The sequence below is a fragment of the Grampus griseus genome (assembly GCF_964374135.1).
Source record: "Grampus griseus genome assembly, chromosome: 3".
Lineage (NCBI taxonomy): Eukaryota > Metazoa > Chordata > Mammalia > Artiodactyla > Delphinidae > Grampus > Grampus griseus.
The window spans coordinates 111,945,443-111,967,694 of NC_139019.1; positions in this window are offsets into that span (position 1 = coordinate 111,945,443).

Genomic DNA, 22,252 nt, shown 5'->3' on the forward strand with positions numbered 1-22,252 from the left:
GCCGGCTAAGGAACTAGTCCCAGGCCTCTTCCTCCCCGTGGATGCCACACCCTGGGCTGACCTGTCCCTGGCTTGGTGGGGCTGCCGGGCCTTTGTCTCTGTAGGTTCCTGGCTTCATCCTCACGCCTGGGCGGTGAGCGGAGATGACTGACACAGAGCAGTGCTTTCTTGGCAAACAGGGCACTCCCTCCTGTTGGAGACTGGGTAGGAGGCTGCATTTGCCCGGGCCGAGGCTGTGTGTGTGTGCATGTGTGTGAGAGAGAGAGAGAGACACCATCAGGAGGGTGAGGGCCTGGTCCTCAGGTCACTGGGACAAGCAGCCTGAGGCCTTGGAGAGCATCTGCAAGAACTGCTTCCTCCAGCACGGGAAGGAACAGGCTGAGGAGAGGTTTTCCTCCCTGGATGTTTGCTGCACGGAAGCCCATCCTCAGCGTCTGAAGAGACTGAGGGGCCATGTAAGGCATGAATAAGGAGAGTTGTTTTTGCTCTAGGCTGATGCCCCAGGGAGCTGAGTCTTAAGAGAAGCTGCTGAGTCCCACGGCTGTGCCGGGGGGGCTTGCGTGCTGGCAGGAGACTGGATAAGGTGACCTCCTGCTCAGCTGCACCTGCTCTCTGACCTCCGGGGTAGCTGGTCTTGGCTAGCACCCACCCTGAGGACAGGTGCCAGGCCACAGTGAGCATTTGGGCAGGGTGCCAGGGCCCAGTCCCATTGCAGAAGGGCTCCCCCTGCAGGCAGCCCCCCACCGTGCAGCCCAGGGCTTAGAGGTCCCGCATAAAAGAGAATCATGGTGCTCTTGTCCATACTGACAGGGGAAACAAAACCCAGACTGGAGAGAACTTATGTTCTCAAGTATAAGTTTTTCCGCCATAAAATTTTAATTAAACCTTTGGCACCCATTATGTCTTCATCCCTGGAAAGCCCTTGCAGATGCCAGTATTACAGAACCATTTCAAAACATGTGTGGATCCAGTAAGCTGATTTGCAGTTCCACACGGGCCCTGCCAGGACGGGAACTTTAATAGTTTTCTGGTGGCCCGATGGTTGCATTTCCGACTGGTAAGATTGTGCTTAATCCCTGGGCTGGAATTCAGTGCATCAGTGCTCCGCTGTGTCTCCTGGGGGGCCTCGGTGACAAGTGCCAAGGTCCTTGAATAGGTAAAGAGATCAGTGGCTCAGGGCTCTGCTTTGTAATTCTCAAAGGTCTGCATTTCCATTTTGATGACAATCCTTGGAACTCATATGATCTTATCTATTTTATCTTGGTACCCACCTTGTAACCTGGTATTGCTGGATGATTTAAGAAACATTCGCATGTCTTCCTGATGGGGTTGGTGTATTTGATTGCTCACGTTTGCTCCAAGGGAAAGTGAAATATAGCCTCAGTCCACTGTCTGGAGGAAGCTTAGTTCGGTTGCGTTCGTTCAGACAGAGAAAAGTGAGGGCAGAACGAGGCACGTGCCAGTAGGCCACGCCAGTGGCCAAGATACCTGTTTGCTGGTGGCCAGGGTCACTTTCATAGGACAAACAGATCCCAGATTGACGTGCGGCAACCGGTTAGAGTGTGTTGGCAGCAACAGTGCTGGGAAAAAATACGTGAGGAAGAGATAGCTCGAATTAGGATGAGAAGATTAAGAGTTTATTTAAGGCAGACTTTAGTACGACCATAAGGCTGATGTGGCGTCAAGTGAACAGGATACCGCTACAGAGTCATCACGTGATCCCTCATTAAATTGGTGCTGCAGGCCTGTGTGTAGGGTTTTGGTTTTGTATGAAAGCCGCTTATCCTTGTAAACAAAGCCTTAAGGTTATTAATGCCACTTTGTTTGCACACATCTGTTTGCAAGCATTTACTCTCTGTGTTGGTATTAATTACATCAAAATACAGAAACAGAACTGGCTCGAGGCCCTATCTTTCTACTATTAAAACCCATTCTTGGCAATTGAACTCGAGCAGAACATATCATCTAATTTTGTCGGTTTTGTTTGGATTTAATTTCCAAGTTCGCCTTGGCTTTTTACGCGTTCAAGATTGCCAAAGTGAGGAGTGGCTAGCTACGGTTTTGCTTCTCTGTGTGCATGCGTTCATTTACTAGTACATGGATTGAGCTCCTACTGTGCAAGACGCATGTCCTAGGCACTGAGGAGGCAGCAGTGAACACATGAGATCCCGGTCCTCACGGAGTTTACAACCTAGAGAGGGAAATAGACCAAAAACAAAACAAAACAAAACCCCCACAAACAAATGAGTAAATATGTAAGATGAGTAAATAACATTATTAAGTGGAGACACAGAAAAATTTGGGTGAGGGGACAGAGCTGATGAAGAGTGACCTTAGATACGATGGTCGGGACAGGCGTCTCTGAAGCGGTGACGTTACTCAGAGCGCTGAGTGAAGCGTGCTGGTCGGGAGAAGAGAGCTCTAACTTAGGGAGCAGCAAAGACCCCTGAAATGGGGACATGGTCAGTGTGTGTTGCATAATATTATTTTAATCGCGATATGAATAAAACTTTGATATTCCTCAACACGTGATGAGACTGGGTCCTGGGGTTTGGGGGTCTGCAGTGAGAAGTTGGGCAGCCTCTCAGCCTCCTGGGGGTGAGGAGACCCACAAGGACCCCTGACTCACAGAGGAGCAGCCCTTGGGAGCAAAAGGGCTCCCTCAGGCTTGCTAGCTTGGGAAGTGGGTACACCCCCTTGAGCTGAAGGAGAGCAGAGGAGCTGCTGGCACCCCGGCCCCGTGTCCTGTCCACCCCTCCCTGCCCCCAACCCGACGACTTGGTGATCCAGAGCTGCGTCACAGTCACCTAGGGGGCTTGTTAAAACACACACTGCTGAGCTCCACCCCCGGATTTCTGATTGAGGAGGCCTGGGGTGGGGCCTGAGAATGCATTTCATCCAAGTTCCCAGGTGATGCTGCTGCTTCTGCCGGTCCAGGGACCACACCTTGAGAACCACTGAGAGCAAACCGAAAACCGCGCTGGGATCTGTCCAGAGTGACTAGAGAGGGAACGAGGACTGAGCCTTCAGGAACTGACCTGCCTGGGCTGCACACAGATGGTCCCCTGGCTCAGTGGGCCCTGCTGCAGAGTTACAACCGTGATTCTGGGGCCCCCAGGGACATGACCAGGTCAGATGTGTCCCTCGCTGAACGCTGGTGCACGTGTGGGACGGACATTGCCCGTGCATCCGCACATCCACACCGGCTGCTGTGGCCATAACAGTCAGGAGCTTCCCGGGTCAGGTCCTGCAGCTGAGGGGCGGGCGGCGGGGGCACAGCCCTGGCCCAGGGCCCTGGGCAGCCAGCGCTCAGAAAATGCCAGCGGATGCTGAGTAATGCCAGCACTGATGTCACCGCCTAGAGCTTCTCATCTCTGCCCCGTGGTTCCAGGGTCCGGCAGCTCGTCTGCCCTCTTCTCCCCTCCCTGAGTTTAGTCTCGTCTCCCAGCGCAGCTGTGTGTGAGGGTCCTCTCCCAAAGGTTTGGTGCTTTGGAAATGGGAGGTGGTGTTACTGAGGGTCCCCCGCCCCTGGCTCTGTTCTCCTCTCTGGTACAGCCGTGGGTTTGAGCGTCGAGGGAGAACGGAGGCTGCGGGCTGTGCTCAGCAGCCTGGAAGCGTGGCAGGAGCTGATGGGAAACAGTGGAGCCAATGGCTCTGTGCACTCAGAATAAATCCTGGCTTCTGAAGAAGCTGCAGAAAAATGATTATTCGCAGCTTCAATGGTCATCCTGAAGGATTTGGCGGGACTGAAACCGGGCCCATTTTCTCATCTCTGTGCACCCCGTGCTGCTGGGTCAGGGGTTGCACAGGCTTGTCCCAGAGGCAGAGAGGCCTGGGTTGGCCCCCGTCGCCCCTTCTTGCCCCTCCCACCACCCTGTGCACCGGGAAGGGATGTAGGGCCCTTCTTCCTCGGCTGCCCTCCGTGGCCAGCTGCTGCTTGTCTGTTGCTTGCCTTTTGGGCCTGCTGCCACGGATGTGAAAGGTGCGTGTGCGTGTGCAGCCGAGCTGGGATTGGGGCGTGTGTCCAGGGATGCAGCCGTGGCCCTTTCCTGTCTGGGGCGCGGCGGGACAGGGCTGCTATGGGCGCCTTGGGGAACTCAGCCTTTCCATGTCTGTTCGGTCCTTCAGAGAGCGCTGCTGAGGGCTCTGGGGAGACAGCAGCCAGCTAGATGGGGTCTGGTGTAGCTGGGCCCCTGGCACCGGGTGGCCTTGCCAGCGGTGGGCCTTGTCTGGGAACAAGGGCCCGCCTTCAGCACGTTTCCCCTGTGTGTGTGGAGAGTGGACTTAGCCCGAGCCCTAGGGAGCTGAAGGTTCCACAGCCAGGGAGGAAGCTGCAGCTACAGACTGACGGTTCCCGGAGCTTCTGTTGGCTTTGGGTGATTTCAGGAAACAGTTGGCCAGAGCGCTGCGAGGCAGAGCTATGACCACTTGGCCCAGCAGCCAGCAGAAGGAGTGGCTTAGCCTTCCAGAGAAGTGCAGTGTGGGTTGCCACACCCTCCCCTGGCCAAGAGTCCAGGGAGCAGAGGACCTGGCTCTGTCCCAACTCGGCCCTGCGGACGTCTCTGCATCTCTCTTAGCCTGCTCCCTGGCTGTCAGGAGAGACTAGTCCCCCCCTTGCCTGGCTGCAGTGAAAACCCAGTGAGACGGGACCTAAGTACCCCACCTCTGCCCACGTGCAGAGGTGGAGAATCAGACATGGAAGGAGTCTGAGCTTTTGTGGTCCCTTCTGTTGAGGTTTGGAATCTGGAAATGGATCGTCTTTGCCGGTGGTCCTCACTGATGTGGACTGTCAGGGCCTCCCCCTGTGAGCAGCGTGGCCTTGCATCGCTTGGAGGTTTCCGTCTTGCTGGACTTACTGGAAGGAGCTATAAGTGAAACACTCTGCCCCAAAATGTCAAGTTCATCAGGGGGTTTCATGCCAAAGCCCCTGAAAAGTGGCAGACGTTTCTTGTTCCTTGTCTTGTTTGTAGTGGCAGCGTCTGTTGCCCATGCCCGGTGGCCCTGGTGTTTGAGCTTAGGGATGTGGTGGGGACATGGGGGTAGGGGAGGAGGAGGGAAGAAAAGGGGAGCATTGGACAGCTTATCAGGCTGGTAAGAAAAGATACTTTCGTTAGGTAAGGCATGAAATGGGAGCCCAGTTGGAAATAATAATAATGGTATGGGGCTTCCCTGGTGGCTCAGTGGTTGAGAGTCCGCCTGCCGATGCAGGGGACACGGGTTCGTGCCCCCGGTCCAGGAAGATCCCACATGCCGCGGAGTGGTTGGGCCCGTGAACCATGGCCGCTGAGCCTGCGGGTTCGGAGCCTGTGCTCCGCAATGGGAGGGGCCACAACAGTGAGAGGCCCGCGTACCGCAAAAAAAAAAAAAAATTGTAAAAAAAAAAAAAAAAAAAAAAAAAAAATAATGGTATGGATATAGTGTTATGAATATCGTTATTTTCCCCCAGCTTTGGCCTGATCAGGGCTTACATGCACTGGGATTTTATATATATATATATATATATATATATATATATATATATATATATATATCACATATTAATATCAAGTGTTATTAATAATCTTAATTACTAAAGAGTAGCTAACTTTTACCAGACTTTTATTTGCAGATACTGCAAAGTGCTAAGCCCTGTAATATGCATTATTTCATGAAATTATCTCAAGAACCTTATGGGTAATTATCATCCCCATTTTAGAGCGAGGGAAACGGAAGCTGAGAGGTTGAACATCTTGTCCGAGGTGTGCTGAGGCAGGGCAGGGGAGCCAGCAGCTCGAGCCCCCGCCTCAGACCCTGGGTTTCCCCTAAGGATACCACTTCCTGGGTGCTAGGTTGTGCCTGGGTGTGACCGATCGGCAGGCAGGGCAGGGCTTTCATTATACTAATGAGGAGGACAGTGGTCCAATGGCGGTCAAGGGCAAAGGTTGTGGAGCTGGACTGCCTGACTCCACATGCCCATAGGACTGCTTACCAGCTGGGTGGCCTTGGGCAAATGACTGATCTGCTCCTCGGTTTACTCATCTGTGCCTCCCTCAAGGGTTGTTGTGAGGATTAACACTGGCGAAGGGCCTAGAAGGGGGCTGTTAATATGCGTTCATCATTGTTCTGTCACTGTCCCTGTGCACGGTCCCGGGTCCACACTTGGGGGGTGTCTCTGGGTCAGGATGGAGACTGGCATGAAACAGGTGCTCAATAAATATTCTCTGCATGAGGGAATGGAGTTTACCAGGTGGTCGGCAGGGCTCCTCTAGTCATCAGTCTTCTCTTCCAAGGATCTTCCCCACCGTTTCCTGCCTGAGACGGACCCATAAGTAGGGCTGACCCTGCCTCTCATCCCCGCTGGCCAGCACGAGCTCGCTGGGTCTGCCTGGGGGGAGGGTCCTAGTGGACCCCGGTGATGGCTGGAGACACAGGCTTCTCGGAAAGGCAATTGATGGCAGATGCCAGCTCTCCAGCCTGCAGGGTAGGGCGTGTGGGAAGCCGGCTGTTCTCTGAATAGTGGGGGCTGCTCCGTGTGAGTGTGTGAGCTGCGGAGCTGGAGTCCCTGCCCGAGCCTCGTGGGAGGGGCTCAGAGGGCTGGGCGGGCCAGTGCAGGAGGCTGCAGAGCCTGTCAAGGTTAAGAGATAGGCCTTGGCTCTCCCCTAGGAAGTCATTCAGTTTCTCCCCTGACTCAGGCCACATTGTTTCAAAGCATGTGGTATAAACTACTAACCACTGGGGAATTGCTTGAATTAACAAACTCATTTTTCCCGAGACCTGAGGTTGAACTTGAGTGAGGAGTTCAGGGCTCTTTCGCAGAAATCCAATAGATCAGGAGAACTCATGTTACACCATGTTTTCAACCTTGATCAAATGCACATTTTGCACGGTGGGGCCTTCTCCACGCCTGCACACTTCCAGCTGCACCGATAGCTCAGGACCGTGGCAGACCGGGGCAGTAGCTGGCACTGGGGTTGGGCTTTGGGGGAGCTGGCCTCATGCCTGGGTTGGAAGGCGCTTCAGAAAGGTTCCTCTCTTCCTCTCTCCCTCTTCTCCTCCCAACTCCTGCCACCCCCACGCCTGCCCTTCTGAGTGCCATTACTTAAGAGGAGGCATGAAGGTTTTGCTGGAACGGTCCTGGGTTCTGGGCTGAGTCACGGGGCCCCAGCTCAGCTCTCCGGTGTGTCTTGTCTCTGCCTGTGAAGACCTGCTGGGCCTGCTTCCCCTTCAGCAGGGCGCCCGGCACAGGGGCCACTATAGATCTGCAGGGTCAAGCAGGAATCAGTCCCTCTCCCACGGCCCTCCCCACCCACACAGCCCATGGCCAGGCCATGTCCAAGAGCGGAAGCTCAGGGGAAGCCTGGAGATGGCTCTACAGCCTACAGGACAGAGGCCAGTCCCAGTAGGCCAGGAACTCCCCAGGGACGAAGTTTCTGTGTGTGGTATAGGACTGAAACCACAGGGGACGTGGATGGCAGAGGATGGGGAAGGTGGGGCTCAGGGAGGAGTTCACGTAAGGAGGGTAGGCTTCCTAGAGGAGGCTGGGTGGCTTGTGGAGCCCCAAGAAAGAAGAGAACAGATGAGGAACTTCCCAGAAAACAACATTGCTCCCCAGACCCTGTCCTTTGCCATCCAGATGCTGGGGATTCTGTTTTTTGTGAGGCAAGGTGTATATGGCCCAAACTGGTGGTTCTTAAACCAGGCTCAGCCGCCTGATCACCTGGGGAACTTTGTAACACTATAGACGTACAGCCCCACCCCAGACCTATCCAATCAATTGCCCTTCGATGGGGTCTGGACATCTGCAGTTCTGAAGCTCCCCAGAGTGTTACGGTGCTGGGCCAGGGTCCAGAGACCCTTCCCCCTGCATGGGTTGGCTGTGCTCAGCCCTCTTCTTTCCTGGCTGGTGGCTATCTGGGGCTCAAGGACATTAAGCCATGGGGACACATTTGATGGAATCGCCATGGATTTCAGTGTCCCTGTGGCCCCACTCAGCTCAGGCTGTAGGAGGGCAACTTCTGGATCACGGAGGGTAGGACTTCCGGGCCCCAGGGGTACGAGAGGATGGCTCAGCTACTCCCCTGTGCTGGCCTCTCTCCACCTGATGGTGGAGGGCTCTCACCCTCTCCTCTGCCCCCTGGCCTCTGTCTCGCAGCTTAGGGAGAGCCGGCTTTGGGAAATGTCATGAGTTTTCAGCTACAACTGCTGCTGCACTGCAGTTCTCTTGGGATTTTGTCATTCCAAGTTCCAGGGCAGGGAATCAGTTTGGCCCAACTCCGAGGTCAATGGTAGCCCATCGATTACTGCGTCGGGGGCAGAGGGGAGGACAGATAATACAAAACACAGTCGCCAGTGCATCAGGGGTGGGGCAGGCAGGTCATGGCCATGTCCAGTACAGTCTCTTGGTTTTGAGGCAGAATCTTCCGGGAAACTGAAGCCTGGTAGAGGCATCTCCACCAGGAGAGCTGGGTGGATAGCCTTGGCCTCCATGTGCGGGCAGGAGAACTGAAGGTTAGAGAGGGCCCCCCACTAGAACATTGACAAGCTGGAGTCTTCATTGTCATTTAGGCTGAGAAGAGGTCAGCGACCCCGGAGGCGGGTCCTGGACCATCTTCTGGCCACAGGCGTGGCTCCTACCTTGTGCATTAGGGGGAGTAATAGCTGCATGAGGATTGCTTCTCTGCCTTGGTCTCCTTGTGATGGGGAGCTTTTATCACAGACTGTCTTCATCTGACCTCCCCATGACACTGGATGAAAAGTGTTGTGTGAGCTTTTCTGGGCAGAGGGTCCGTACCTCTCTGAGATTCTCCCGGGGCCCTGGACTCAGTCATGTGTAGACCTGCTGCTTCTTGGAACTTGTTAGTTAAAACAATTTCTTGTGTCCGCAACTATGGAGCACGTGGCCTGGCTCTTTGTCATCAAAGACATGAGGAGGTGCCTTCAGTCTTTGCTGCAGGCCGGGGAGGTTGTCACCCAGGAGAGGGTGCACAGGGGCTGTGTTGTGTTCACGTGCTCCCCGCTGCTGGGTTGGCACCTGGCTCGGGAGAGCCCTTGCACTTGGGTCCAGGAGCGTTTTTTCCCCTACCTCCCCCTGTTCTTCCAAAAGAGCCTCCCCTGGGGCTGGGGAGCCACGTGAGCTTCTTGGAATGTGTGCCCACAGGGAGAAAGAGCCTCCTTCCTTTCCTGCCTCTTTAGGGGTCATATCATAGCCCATGACCAGAGTGTTCCCCTTGTGGCTTCCTGTCCGGGTCAGGGCCAAGTTTCCCAGGCTTTAAGGGGTTCTCTGAAAAGATCAGACCCAGCGACGAACGCCACTGCACCTTTCAGAAAGCAGCTGTCACACAAGGTATTAGTTATGTGCCCGGAGGTTCCGACAGAGACATGTCAGTGCCCGGCCGGAATGCCTGAAAACATTCATCCCGGTGGCACGTAGGTGCTGACGGTGGGTGCTGCCACCCTCCCGCTGCCCGTGCTTCACATGGACGTGTGTGTACCATTTACGTGGCTAATAGGCTTCTTTACTGAGGGTGACGTTCACATGCTCTAAAAAGTCCATTAACTGAATTTAAGCTTCTCCAAGAGGTCGTGGGGCCTAGTCTGTCTTTAGCATGTGACGTGGAGGGAATTGGAAATCCAAGGACCCCTTCTGCGGGGCCTTTACCGGGACTGGAGACAGTGAGCTTTGCTGAGTGAGTAGGTAAGTGAATGAGTGTGTGGGCTGTGTGAGACAGTGAGAGGATGGTATCTCTGGGGCCAAGCGTTTGTCTTGCAAGGCTCGTGAACAAAATGAAGCTATTTTTAGATGAGTATTCAGCAAACAGCCTTTGATTTTGAATGCCAAGTGGCACGGTCAAAATTCTCTATGGTAACAAGACAGCTTTTTTATTTTTGAAGATCAAAGTGTTTGAAAATACTGTCCTCTGTTTTCAAATCAACTGTTCAGAAAGCATTTTTGTTTTTGTTTTTAAGCTAAAGACTTCACAGGTTGAGAACGCACAGGCGTTTACCTTTCCCCAGTGCGACATTTTAAGCCTGAGCTGAGGATCGCATGTGCGTTCAGGCAGGGCCCTTTGGCCCATCTGCAAAGGGGACAGATCTGCTGGGTCCCTCTCCTGCCCTTGGAGAGTCACCCAGGTCCCGGAGCCACAGGCGGGCGGTAGATTTGTTTAAAGCAAGGTCTCTGCTGCTCTTCCTGGGCCACGGCAGAGTTTGAGTGACTCATACACCCCTGGTCTGGAAGCTTTCTCCAGTCACCCCCTCCCCTGGACCTCCTAGAGAGTGGCCACCCCACGCCTCTTGGGGCTCACACCTGAGAACAGTCAAACTGAGAGCTCCCAGGGACAAGCGTGGACCCCTCTTTCTGAAGCCCTTTTCTAACCCATTGCTGGACTTTTCTTACCCATTGAGTGTCTGATGCCACTGTTCTAAACAGAACAGCGTGAGGTGGTGGGAAGCCATAACATGACACTCTGCATCCTGGGAAGCATGTGCCGTGGGAAAGATAGAAACTTCAGAACCAGAGCATCCTGAGCTTGAATCCCGGCTCTCCGCTCACTAACTGTATGAGTTTGGAAAAGTGACATGACTCCTCTGAGCCTCAATTTGCTTACCTGTCACATGGGGGTGATGATATCCATATCTCACAGGTTGTTTAGAGAGCTTTGTGAAAGTGATGACCGTTGAGGGTCACGCTCAGCATAGATACTGCACATGAGAGCAACATCACAACAGCCCGGGTCTGAATCCCGGCACTGCTACTTCCATGAACCTGAAGCTCAGGGAGACCAAGTGACTTGCTGGTTTCCTCTGTAAGTGGTGTGCCGCCTCCTCCCTCCCCGTGAGGGCCCACGCCTCTGGTACCGGGCTGAGCCTGTCGGTGCTGATGAACGTGCAGTCGGCCCTCTCTGCTCCCTGGTCAGGTCAACCAGCAGTGGCTGGACCACCCCATGGGCTGTGGGTACTGCCGGGCTCCCGTCTACACGTAGGGGCCGCGGTGATTTCACGACCGTCCTCCCAGTCTGGGTTTGGGGGATTTGGAGCAGAAGGGCCTTAGCAAGTGCCCCCTTTCCCAGGCAGGCCCCCGAGCCCACTCCACTTCTTGATTGCTAGCAGGCCTCAGAACTGGCCAGGCTGTGGAGCTCAGCCTGGCCCTGACCCCAGGCCCCGAGCCCCCGTGCTGCCCCGCCTGTCATCCGCAGCCCCGTCAGGGCCAGCTCTCCGGGCCCAGGGGCTGCCCTGTGTTCCTCTGAGTCCCTGGCCGAGCGCACAGAGTTATGTAATGCTGCTGAGCCAACATTTCTGAGTCGCAGCCAATTTGCCGGCCTCGAGTTACACTGTGCAGATGCTCTGCGTTACGGTTGGCTTTTGTCTCGGAGGCCGTAAGTAAGCAGATAGCATAACTCCGCTTACCATTAGACGTTTCGCAAATCATCTGGGCTCTAGCGTGCCGCAGCCAGACAGTTCATTTATGCTGCGAATGGTATGATTTGTAAAGTAATAAATTTCCCGTCCCTCTGCCAGCAATAAAGTACAGCAAGCAGGCGAGGCCAGAGGCCTCCAAAAATACACTGGCTCCCAGTGAGACCTGGATGAGGGTTCTGTCCAGGTTCTGTCTCTGTTCCTGCCTTCGCTAGATTCTGGGAAATCAGGTTTGGGCCATAAATCCCCTCGACCATCTAGGTGGCCCAGGGTCCTGGCACGGACTTGTTATGAGCATGTGTAATTGGTCCCCGACCATGACACATTTGTCACTTCCCGGGCCCCTCTCGATCCTGGCATGAAAGGGCAGGATGACAGGCCTCGCTCAGACCGCAGTGATGGAAAGTCGTTGCCTGTCCCCCCCTCTCCCTGGCAGCACATCTCTGCTCGGGGCCGAGTCAGGGCTGTTTGGGAAGTCAATGGCAGACAGACAGCTGGTCGGAGCGTCTTACAGCCTCCCAGGAAGGGGTGCAAGAGCATTGCTCCACCCACAGATCAGGGGTCTCTGTTGTGAAGGTGGTTGCTCAGGGAGAAAGTCGAGGACAGAATTGGAACGAGCCTTAGGCTGTCTGGGTCCCACTTTCCTTTTTGGGGGGCGGGTCAGTTGGTGGTGGGTGCCTGTGATCAGCAGATGCTTTCATAGCAGCAGGAGTTGCCAGGGAGACCCCAGAGCTGCAGCCCCAAGTGCCAGCTGTGGTCTGGGACCCCAGAGTGCAAGTGCATGGCTAGGAGTCCCCATTTTTGACCAGCTCTGTCTTCTTGTCCTGAGTAGTGGCTTCTGTGGAGAGACCTGGCTCTGTCTCTGACCTCTGCCCCGGGTGATTGTGACGGCCGCTCCGTTAGACAGTCTGCTGCTTGGCGATGTCTCTGTCCCGTCTGGGGAAGGAGGGCCTGGGAGTGGTCCACAGGGTGCAAACACCCTCCTGCTCAGCTCTGGGGTGCTTCTCACGCCCTTCACCTTCTTCCTCCTCCTCCTCCTCTACCTCTGCCTCTACTTCTCCCACCACTGATATTTGCTTTTTCAAAATCCCATTTCAAAATGAAATACCGTTTAAGAACGAGATACAGAAAAAGGGAGCTCTCTGTAGCACATTCGCTTTCTAAACGCAGTCGCGGTGATGGTTTTGCTGTGTTTCCTCCAGACCGGCCTTCGGTGGCCCCGCGAGAGACACCTTCCCTCAGTCAGGGCAGCTCTGCCGCCCCCCTGAGGACATGCGGGGCTTGTACGGAGCTTTTTGTCTCGGGGTGGGGGCAGGTGGATTCACTCCTCCCAGCGGGATGTGAGGAGGGTGCTTCCCAAAGGCAGAGCCCCACCTTGGAGATGGGCCCCCAGGAGGGCTGGAAGGAGCTGAGGCCTCAGGGCTGTGCTTCCCTGAGCGTAGCCCCCAGGACCTCCTTGGCTCTTCTGTGTGCACCACAGCCTCCACTGATGGTCCTACCCTGTTGTCTCCTTCCAGCCTAGGTAGGTCCGTCCCTCAGTGGCGTCACTCCCTGCATGTTGACCTTGGGCCACTTGCCTTGCCCGTCCCGGCCTCAGTGCGGCCCTGAAGCGGGGTGCTGGTCCCTGCCGGGTGGGGTTGTGTGAGGATGAAAGGAGATGGTCTGGCATCCAGAGGGCTTCAGCAGTGCTGACCAGTTGTGCAGATCCGCCTGCAGCGGGCACAGGGCTGTGCTGTGGCTCAGGCCCAGGAGGGGCCCAGACACTGTCATGCTCGCAAATATCTCCCTTCCCTGCCCGGACTGGGCAGTGCACAGCCTCGCCCTGGAGGTGGCCACCCTGAAGATGATGTTTCGGGGCCTGGGACTGAAAACTGAGAGTCCAGAAGAGAAGTTTGCAGGGGAAGGAGGAGAGCCCAGCATGGGCAGTAAAGGGGAAGACTTGAGTCTTTGGACCTTGTTCTGGGGGAGAGTGGGCAAGGGTGGTGGGCTGACCCGGGCCATGGGGAGGAAGCTGCTCATTGCCATCTTGGTCTCTTTGGAGAGAGGTGAGGGCCGGAGGCCGAGAGTGTGGTCAGGACCTGCTGGCCAAAAGACCAGATGAGAAAGGCTGCAGAGAAAGAAACACTGCTATAGATGGCCAGGAAGGGTGACCTGAAACAAGGGCTGAGGCTCCAGGGGGCAGGAGTCCCGGGCAGGAGACCCAGGATGGAGCTGGTCTCTGCAACCAGAGCTGCGGGGGGTGCGAGCACACTGCCCCCAGGGGACCGAGCCTGGTGTACAAGGTCGGTAGGGACTGGTAGAGGGCCGCCTGGTTTTCACAGGATGTCACGCATTACTCTCTTCTTTCTAGAGACATGGCAGATGTCTATTGAGCAAGTTAGATGGGCCAGGCACCATGGGAGGGACTTCATGTATATGAGCTCATTTATTTAATCCTCACTGCAGCTCTGTGAGTGGGCATTAGAATGGGGAAACTGAGGTTCAGAGAGGTTAAATTGATCTGCCCCACCTTTCCCAGCTAGGAAAGAAATAGAAGCAGGATTTCAATCATTTCAAAAACGTCTACTAGGGACTTCCCTGGTGGCTCAGTGGTTAAGAATTTGCCTGCCAATGCAGGGGACACGGGTTCGATCCATGGTCCGGGAAGATCCCACATGCCGCGGAACAACTAAGCCCATGCGCCACAGCTACTGAGCCTGCGCTCTAGAGCCTGAGAGCCACAACTACTGAAGCCTGTGCGCCTAGAGTCCGTGCTCTGCAACAAGAGAAGCCACCGCGATGAGAAGCCCGCGCACCACAACGAAGAGTAGCCCTGGCTCGCTGCGACTAGAGAAAGCCTGTGCGCAGCAGTGAAGACCCAATGCGGCCAAAAACTAAATAAATAAATTTATTTTAAAAAAAAACAAAAAACCTTCTACTAGACCGTAAGCTTTGTGAAGGTAGAGCCTGGGCCAGTCCGGCTCTGGGCTGACTGCCCATTGCACAGCCAGCTACCTGGCACAGGCAGGATGGAGCGAATGAGCCAGTGAGGGCAGAGATGGTCCCCGGTCTCAGTGTTTCCCAGCCCACACCTATGGCCTGGGTGCTCCACCTGGCCGGTTCTCTCTGCCCTGCCTGGGGGTTCCACTTGCTGGTGGGGCAGACCTTGGGCTGACAGCACCCTTCTCCCTGCTCCCTAGACACTCTAGGCCCCAAAGAAACTATTGAGTCATGTGTTTTCCTTGGGCTTTGGTGATTCGCGATTCATGTTTGCGAGGAAGGAAAGAGAGTGACTCATGCTGATTTAATAAGCTTACGAACATTCTCAAGAATCGGCTGATAGATCGCAGGCTGGCAGCCCACTCCCCAACGCCTGCCAGCGCCAAGCGCTCAGAAATCACCAAGTTAAACAAGTCTGCAGAAAATTCAATCTCCCTAGCATTATTTTCCTTATTTGAGCTAATAGCACAAGGCGCCTCTCTTCTGGCAACGCGAGGTGCACCAGGGGGCCCCGCCGCCTGCCCTGGGGTCCTGTGGGAGAAGGAAAGCAAATGCTTCACGTTCGGCAAGTTCCTGAGGGTTCGACAGCGATAAGAGCTGCTAAGACCTCCCAGGGTTTACCTTGTGCCCTCGGAACCAGCGGCTGAGCCCCTGGGGAGCCAGCCCTGTGCCCCAGTGCCTGAATGATGGGGTAACGCGAGCAAGGCCCCTTCCCCGCAGAGTAACGAGAACAAGGCCGACAGCAGCCGTCCTAGCCTCTCTGGGCCGTGTCAGGACTAACATGCCTCGGTCAGGCCCGCTGAGCTCAGGTTACTCGATGTAAACAAGTGAAGGTGCAACGTGGCAGCCCAGAGGAGCAGGCCAAGGTGGGAGGGAACGTGTCATTTCAGACGCTCTCAGGTGACCGAGAGGATCCCTGACATCTAGCAGGTGTTGACATGGGGGTTAATCCTACTGGTTTATGGTTCTGTGCTGAGTCTCCATGTCCCTGTGCTCCAAGGCACTCAGACCAGTGGGCTGGAGAAGAAATTCAGAGATGCACTAGGCCAGCATCTGTGCAAAGATCCTGTTACTGTCTGTATGCTCTCAATTGGGACTGCATCCTTTCCGAAGTTCCTACAGTCCAAAGACGGGGGTAGGAGGGGTCAGGCCATGAGGAATCAGGGTGCCCTATTCAGATGCAGGTGATTTCCTAAGTCTGATCTCTCTTCTGTAAGTTCTTTGGTGTTCCCTCCCCATAATCACTGAGCCCCTAGTGGGAAATTAAGCTCCATGCTGGGTCCAGCCAGAGGGACAGCGTTCTGCTGGAGCAGGTTTGGTGAGTCTGGTACTGGATTAGAGTGCAGTCTCCCCCGCACCGCCCCCTTCCTCCCTCTTTCTATTCATCCAGCCATCCAAAGAATATTGATTAAACGTGATAACGTATGTAAAGCATTTAGCATCATGTCTGGCTCCATAAATGTTAGTTTTTATCATCAATATCATTGCTATTATTTGATATCTGTTGCATGCCAGGCAAAAAGGTGAATAATGGTACAAACTGGTGAATGTGCCACATGAGAGCTGGAAATCATCGAGACAGTCTAACGTTGCCCCTCATGCTGCAGGTGGGCATAGTGAGGCCCCGAGAGATGAAGAGGCAGACTGACGGGGGTCTCACGGTGAGGGCGCAGCTGTGTCAACCCTAGCGCTCGGGGCCCCCTCTGTCGTGGTGTGCGGCTGTCACACTGGGGTGGGGCAGTCTGAAGGAGCTTCGGAACCCACCTGGGGAGGGTGGGTTTTAAGATGAGCTTCGGAATAAGAGTAGGAATGAGACCCGCAGGAGAGAAGGGGCAGAGTGCAGCCTGGCGTGGCACAGTGTGGAGGAGGAGGCTATCGGCGGAGAAGGACAGCGGGAGAGGCACCACAGCCATCTGTGTGGCATCATTTGAGGAGTCCTGAGGAGGCTGCATTGTCCTCAGATCATTCTGTCATTACCAGCCGGTGCTTCTTTCTGGCACGTGCAAATCGGGACTGTTGGGGTTAGGGCTCAGCTCAGCCTGCCTTTGCTCATGCTCAGTGAGGACCCGTGGGTCCAGGCTGCAAGTCACAGGCCAGGAGCGGGTTCCTCTGGGAGAGGAAACCCATTCAGTCATAATTTGCCATTCACCCCTTGCATTTGTTTCCTTGGGCTGTTGTAGCAAATCACCAGGAAGCTGGTGGCTTAAAAGAACAGAAATTTATTCTTCCACCGTTCTGGAGGCCAAAAGTTCAAAATCCAGGTGTTGGCAGGGTTGGTTCCTTCTAGAGGCTCTGAGGGAGTATCTGTTCCATGCCTCACTTGTAGCTTCTGGTGGCTGCCGGCAGCCCTGGACTTTCCTTGCCTTGGAGCTGTGTAACTTGTCTCTGCTTCTATCCTCATGTGGCCTTCTCCTCTTCTGTCTGTATCTTCTCCTCTTCTTATAAAGATACTAGTCATTGGACTTAGGGCCTGTTGATGAATGAATCCAGGATGGTCTTTTCTTTTCTTTTCTTTTCTTTTCTTTTTTTTGCGGTACGCGGGCCTCTCACTGTTGTGGCCTCTCCCATTGCGGAGCGCAGGCTCCGGATGCACAGGCTCAGCGGCCATGTCTCACGAGCCTAGCCACTCCGCGGCATGTGGGATCTTCCTGGACCGGGGCAGGAACCCGTGTCCCCTGCATCGGCAGGCGTACTCTCAACCACTGCGCCACCAGGTAAGCCCCCAGGATGGTCTTTTCTTAATTGCATCCACAAAGACCCTTTTTCCAAATAAGTTCACAGGTTCCAGGAGAACATATCTTATGGAGGACCACCATTCCATCCACTATACCCCTAGAGCAGTGTGGAAGTATGGCTCAAGAGATGAGTCACGAGGTCACTTTTGATGGCATGAGGGGATAAGTCTGGTTGAGACACAGCACTGAGGGTACTAGGAAAATTCCCAGAAGTGTTTGGACCTTGGATGTAGGGGGTTTTTTTGAGACTGAGGGACCAGCTTAGAATTGTTGATCGGGGGCATATGGGCATCCAGCAGGGCCTGTTGACAGAGTCCACCATGTTGGGGATGGACCATTGTGACCACCGCCTGCTCTTGGAATGGTCCAGCGCAATGCTATTACACTGCTATTACACAGCACATTACAGTGATGGAAATGTTCTTTACTATCTGATCCATCTGACACAGTGGTCACTAGCCACGTGTCTACTGAGCTTTTGAAATGTGACCAGTACAATGAAAGGACTAGATTTTACTTCTATTTAATTTTACTTTATTATAAGTAGACCTGTATGGCTAGTGGCTACCTATTGGCCAGCACATCCCAGCACATCCCAAATGTCTTGATGTGACCCTTTCCCCTCGTCTGCTCTTCATTTCACTATCAAAAATACATCTCATCATAAAGAGCTTAAATTCCTCTTTTGCTTTTTTATGTGTGTAATGCTTACTGTTTTAACTTTTGGCTGAGGGATAGAGGCCAGATGGAGTTGACTGGTTTTAGACCCAGTACAAGAAAACGTGGCTTGCTCTTTGAGTAACGGGAAAAGAGTAGTGTTTCCCTGTGGACACTCTTGTAGCTGACAGTTGCCTGGTAGTTAATCCGGAGCTGCAGCTAGAGAGGCCGTGGTGAAATCTATCCTCACTGGCAACGAGGAGGTTGCCTGGAGAGGTTGCTGAGAGCCCGAGGAAACGGGTGATGGCCCGTGTCTACTCCTCTGGCCCATGTTTGGGGGTCTATGGGTTTGGGCTTCTTTGCTCAAAAAGAAACTTCTTTTCATGGCGTCTGGAAAGCCATAGATACAATTTGGGTCTCATAGAGCTATTTCTCCCAAACTCCTCCTTGTATTCCTGCTTCCCCAGATGGGATACTGCACACTGTCTTACTTTAGAGTTAGGATATTTATTTTTGCACACTGTTTAGACATGATCTTAAGCAACACTTCATTTATTTACACACTTGCATGTTTTGGACCCTCTGGATGAAAAATAAAGCATTTTCCTGAGAGCAGAAAATCTCAAAGGAGGCAGTTCTCGGGGTGACGGGGTCTGCGTTGGTGGGACATGTGTGGGCTTACAGCTCATCTTTCCTCTTTCTCCTTGCTTCTTTCTTACCTGTGCTAATCAGACCCGGTGGCTTTGGGTCTTGAAGCTCAGTCTGCTTGCCTGCCTCGGTGCTCACGCTCGACGGGAACTGAGGGGTCTCAGCTGGAAGTCATAGGCCAGACACAGAAGAAGGTTCTGGCAATGCAGGAAGAGCAGCCTGTTTTAGGTGGGGAGTTGTGCTCAGGGTCATGCTAACACCGCACTGTGTACATGTAAGACACAAATGAGGGATTTAGAGGTGAGGAGTCCGATGAGTGTTGCTAGGCAACTTTTCAGCTGGGCCTGGAGGTAACATAATCTCTGGGAGCAGCCTGGTAGGAGGGCCTCCTAAGGACAGAGCTGAACTTCAGAACCAGTGCCTTCTGTGCCTGTACCCGCCAGCGCTGCCTCTGGGAGGGAGCGGGAAAGGTCAGTGGAGCTGTGTTACATAAGCCGCTGGGGTGACTGACGCGTCCACGGATTCTTTATTTGTTATGTCCTCTTTTTCTTACGTATTTACTTGTACCCCACCTTGTACAGAAGGGCATCTGAGGTGGTTTCAGAAATATAGCTGCTGTTACAGGATAAACATTAAATAAGGGAAGAAACTGGGGCAAAGGGAAAAGAAGGGTAAGGAAACGGGTGCGACTGGTCATTTGACAAGTCTCTGTTGAGTATTGATTGTGTGCCTGGCTGTGTAGGTAGAGCAGTGAACCAAACAGCCACAGTTCCTGCTCTCCTAGAACTTACGGTCTCGTAGGAGAGGTGTGAAGAAAAAAAAAACCCACGAGTCCAGTGCTCTTACTGGGGGTAGGCTATGAATTAGATTCTGAGACTCCTAGTGGCCAAGGCAAGAGGGGACCAGAATTACGCGGGGCTGGGTGTATTCTCAGTGTTGTGTCGGTAACAATAGAGCAACAGTAATGAGCTTCGTCCACCTGTCCTGGACGTGCAGACCATGGCACAGTGCCCTTCTGCCCCTATGCAGAGACGCCTTTAGCCTCCCCTTCACTGCCAGCCTCCTGGCTGGGTTCCAATAATCAGGCCAGATGTCCTGGGAGGCTGCCCATAAGTGAAGGACTCGAGCACTTTGGGCCCAATGAGCTCCAGAACTCTCCCTGCACCTTCCCACACCGTGTCTTAGGCCAGACCACCCCTCCCCCGGGATGCCAGTTATCTCTGTTGCTGTCACTGTCTTCTCCCTTACCTATTTAGGGCTCTCCATTGTTTTCAACGTGCCCTTTACTGGCAGCATTTCACTTGATTCTCCCAGCAACACTTGTGAACTAGCCATGATTTTAGCCATTTGACAACAAAAGGAAACAAAGACACAGAAGGGCAAAGCAGTTTGCCTGAGGTCCCACAGCTTCATGACTCCACTTTGACCCTATCTTTTTTTTTTTTTGCGGTACGCGGGCCTCTAACTGCTGTGGCCTCTCTCGTTGTGGAGCACAGGCTCCGGACGCGCAGGCTCAGCGGCCATGGCTCACGGGCCCAGCCGCTCCGCGACATGTGGGATCTTCCCAGATTGGGGCACGAACCCGCGTCCCCTGCATCAGCAGGTGGACTCTCAACAACTGCGCCACCAGGGAAGCCCTATCTTTGACTTCCTCCAATTTGGTATTCATTATTATGCTTTCTATAGCCGGAGCCCCACTTGCTTATACATTCTGGAGAAGCCTGATCCTTCAGCCCCTGGCATCTCTTTGGGAGGCAGGTGGAATGTCATTAGCCGCTTCCATTGGCAGGCCAGGGTCTTCCCGTCATCCCAGGGACGGGTGGGATGGCTTGCTCTTTGAGTAAAGATACTGGCAGGTAGGAATCCATCCTTCCAAGGTAGCCCTTTTGTTTGTCTATTTATTTATTCATTCATTCATTCAACAAATATTTCTTGAGCATGTCAGGTGTTGTGTGTTAACCACCCATCATCCCTGCTTTCGAGGAGCCCAAGGTTTAGTTGAGGAAGAAGGATCAGTACATGTGAGATTTGAGTACAGAGTGAGAGAGGTTTGAGCATGAGGTAGAGTGCTAATCATCAGAGCAGAGATAAAAAACATAAGCAGGCTAAATGCATCCTGACTGTTTAACGACTTTTTATGTCCTGGCCACAGAACTCCCCTCATCCTGAGCGCCCCTCCACAGGGCTCACTCTATTTGGACAAAGTCCACCTTAAGGTGCAAGGGTTCAGAATGCAGTACACCTTGTACAAGTTAGCCATACAGAAGCAAGAAGGGCCTCACCTCCTTTGTTCTTGGAAGTGCACTTCTATTCATGCAACCTTAATTTGTAGCAACCTAGTGGTATAAGAGAGAGCCTAGAACAGGTACGCCTGCGATACCAGCCTCTTGTACAAGCAGTGCTGCCCAAGTGGGCCATGCTGAGGAACGCTGAGGGTGTCTTTCTCAAGGACATGAAAGCAAGTGCCTTGTGTGTGCTCCAATACTGAATGCTACCCATTCTCAGGTTACACGAGCAGTGCTCTTGGATGGATTTCAACATTTTGATCCCTCTTTAAAGAAAGCAACCACAGCTATTCCAATTATGAATTCTGTAATACCGTTTTGCAGCCATGGGGGTGGGAGATGACTGGGCCATTGTGTTATCATTCCATGCATCTCCCAGAGATAGAGACCTGCATAAGTAAAACCATATTTCTGTTTTCCAAGATCCAAGGTACCAATCCCAGGGACAGGCAGGCAGGCTCAGGAAGCAGCACGTGGGGAACATTCTCAGACTTGGTAAGTGGCTGGCCCGCTGATAGAGGAGATTAAGGTGCTTTTGATCTCTTTGCCCCTAATGGCAACGTCTCTAGTTTTTAAAGTGACCCGGGAAAGTCTTCCTTTGAACAGCCAAGGGATTGCTTCAAGAAAAGCAAGCCCTATTCTAGACAGACTGTCAGGGAAGTTATGCTGCTAAATTGTAAATGTAGTTACATGAAGTTTTCCTTCCAGTTCCTTAAGATCGTGGGTTTGGCCTTCAGATCCATTAGTTGACGACCCACAGTGCCCTGGGGCTCCCCACTCCCTCCTCAAGTCAGGCTGTCTGTGGAGGCCCCCCAGGGCCTCAGGGGCTCTCACTGGCCAGCCCCGTCTTCCCTCTGCATTTGCCCAAGGACTCATCTGCAGGCTCGTCCTACTTAGGGCCACTGCTCTGCTGCCACACTCTGCAAACCTCCACCCAGTCTTGGCCTTCTGCCCATTATATTGGGTGGGTGGACTGGAAAGAGTGTCCTCCTGAAGACAGTAGGGCGATGTGAGGGCATTCTGGTGACATGAAATGTGGGAGTGGCACTTGTGGAGGATTTGTGTGAAAAAATGGTTGTGTGTATGCGTGTTGCTCTGACCTTGGATGTATGGAGAGCTATATGAATTAGTCAGAACTTAGATGTCAGGTCATCGGCATAAGAAAATTTAGTTTAAGTCAATATTTAACCTCTCACTCACTCTTTTATGAAATGGGGGTAAAGAGTAGACTCCAGAATCCAGACTGCTTTGATTCAGGTCTTGGTTTCTCTAGTTATCAGCTATGTGGCCTTGGTCAAGTCATTTTATTCCTCTGAATGTGAATTTCCTCATCTGGAAAACAGTATCTAGATCATTGAGTTGTGACAAATAAAATCATGCATATATAAGATAGTGCCTGTTTTACCTGCTGTGTGCCCAGATGTTTGTTGTTATAGTTATTCTAATGTTAGCCATTCCTTCATTGATTGCACACAAATTCTTTTTTTCTTTAAAGTATTTATTTATTTATTTTTACATCTTTATTGGAGTATAATTGCTTTACAATGGTGTGTT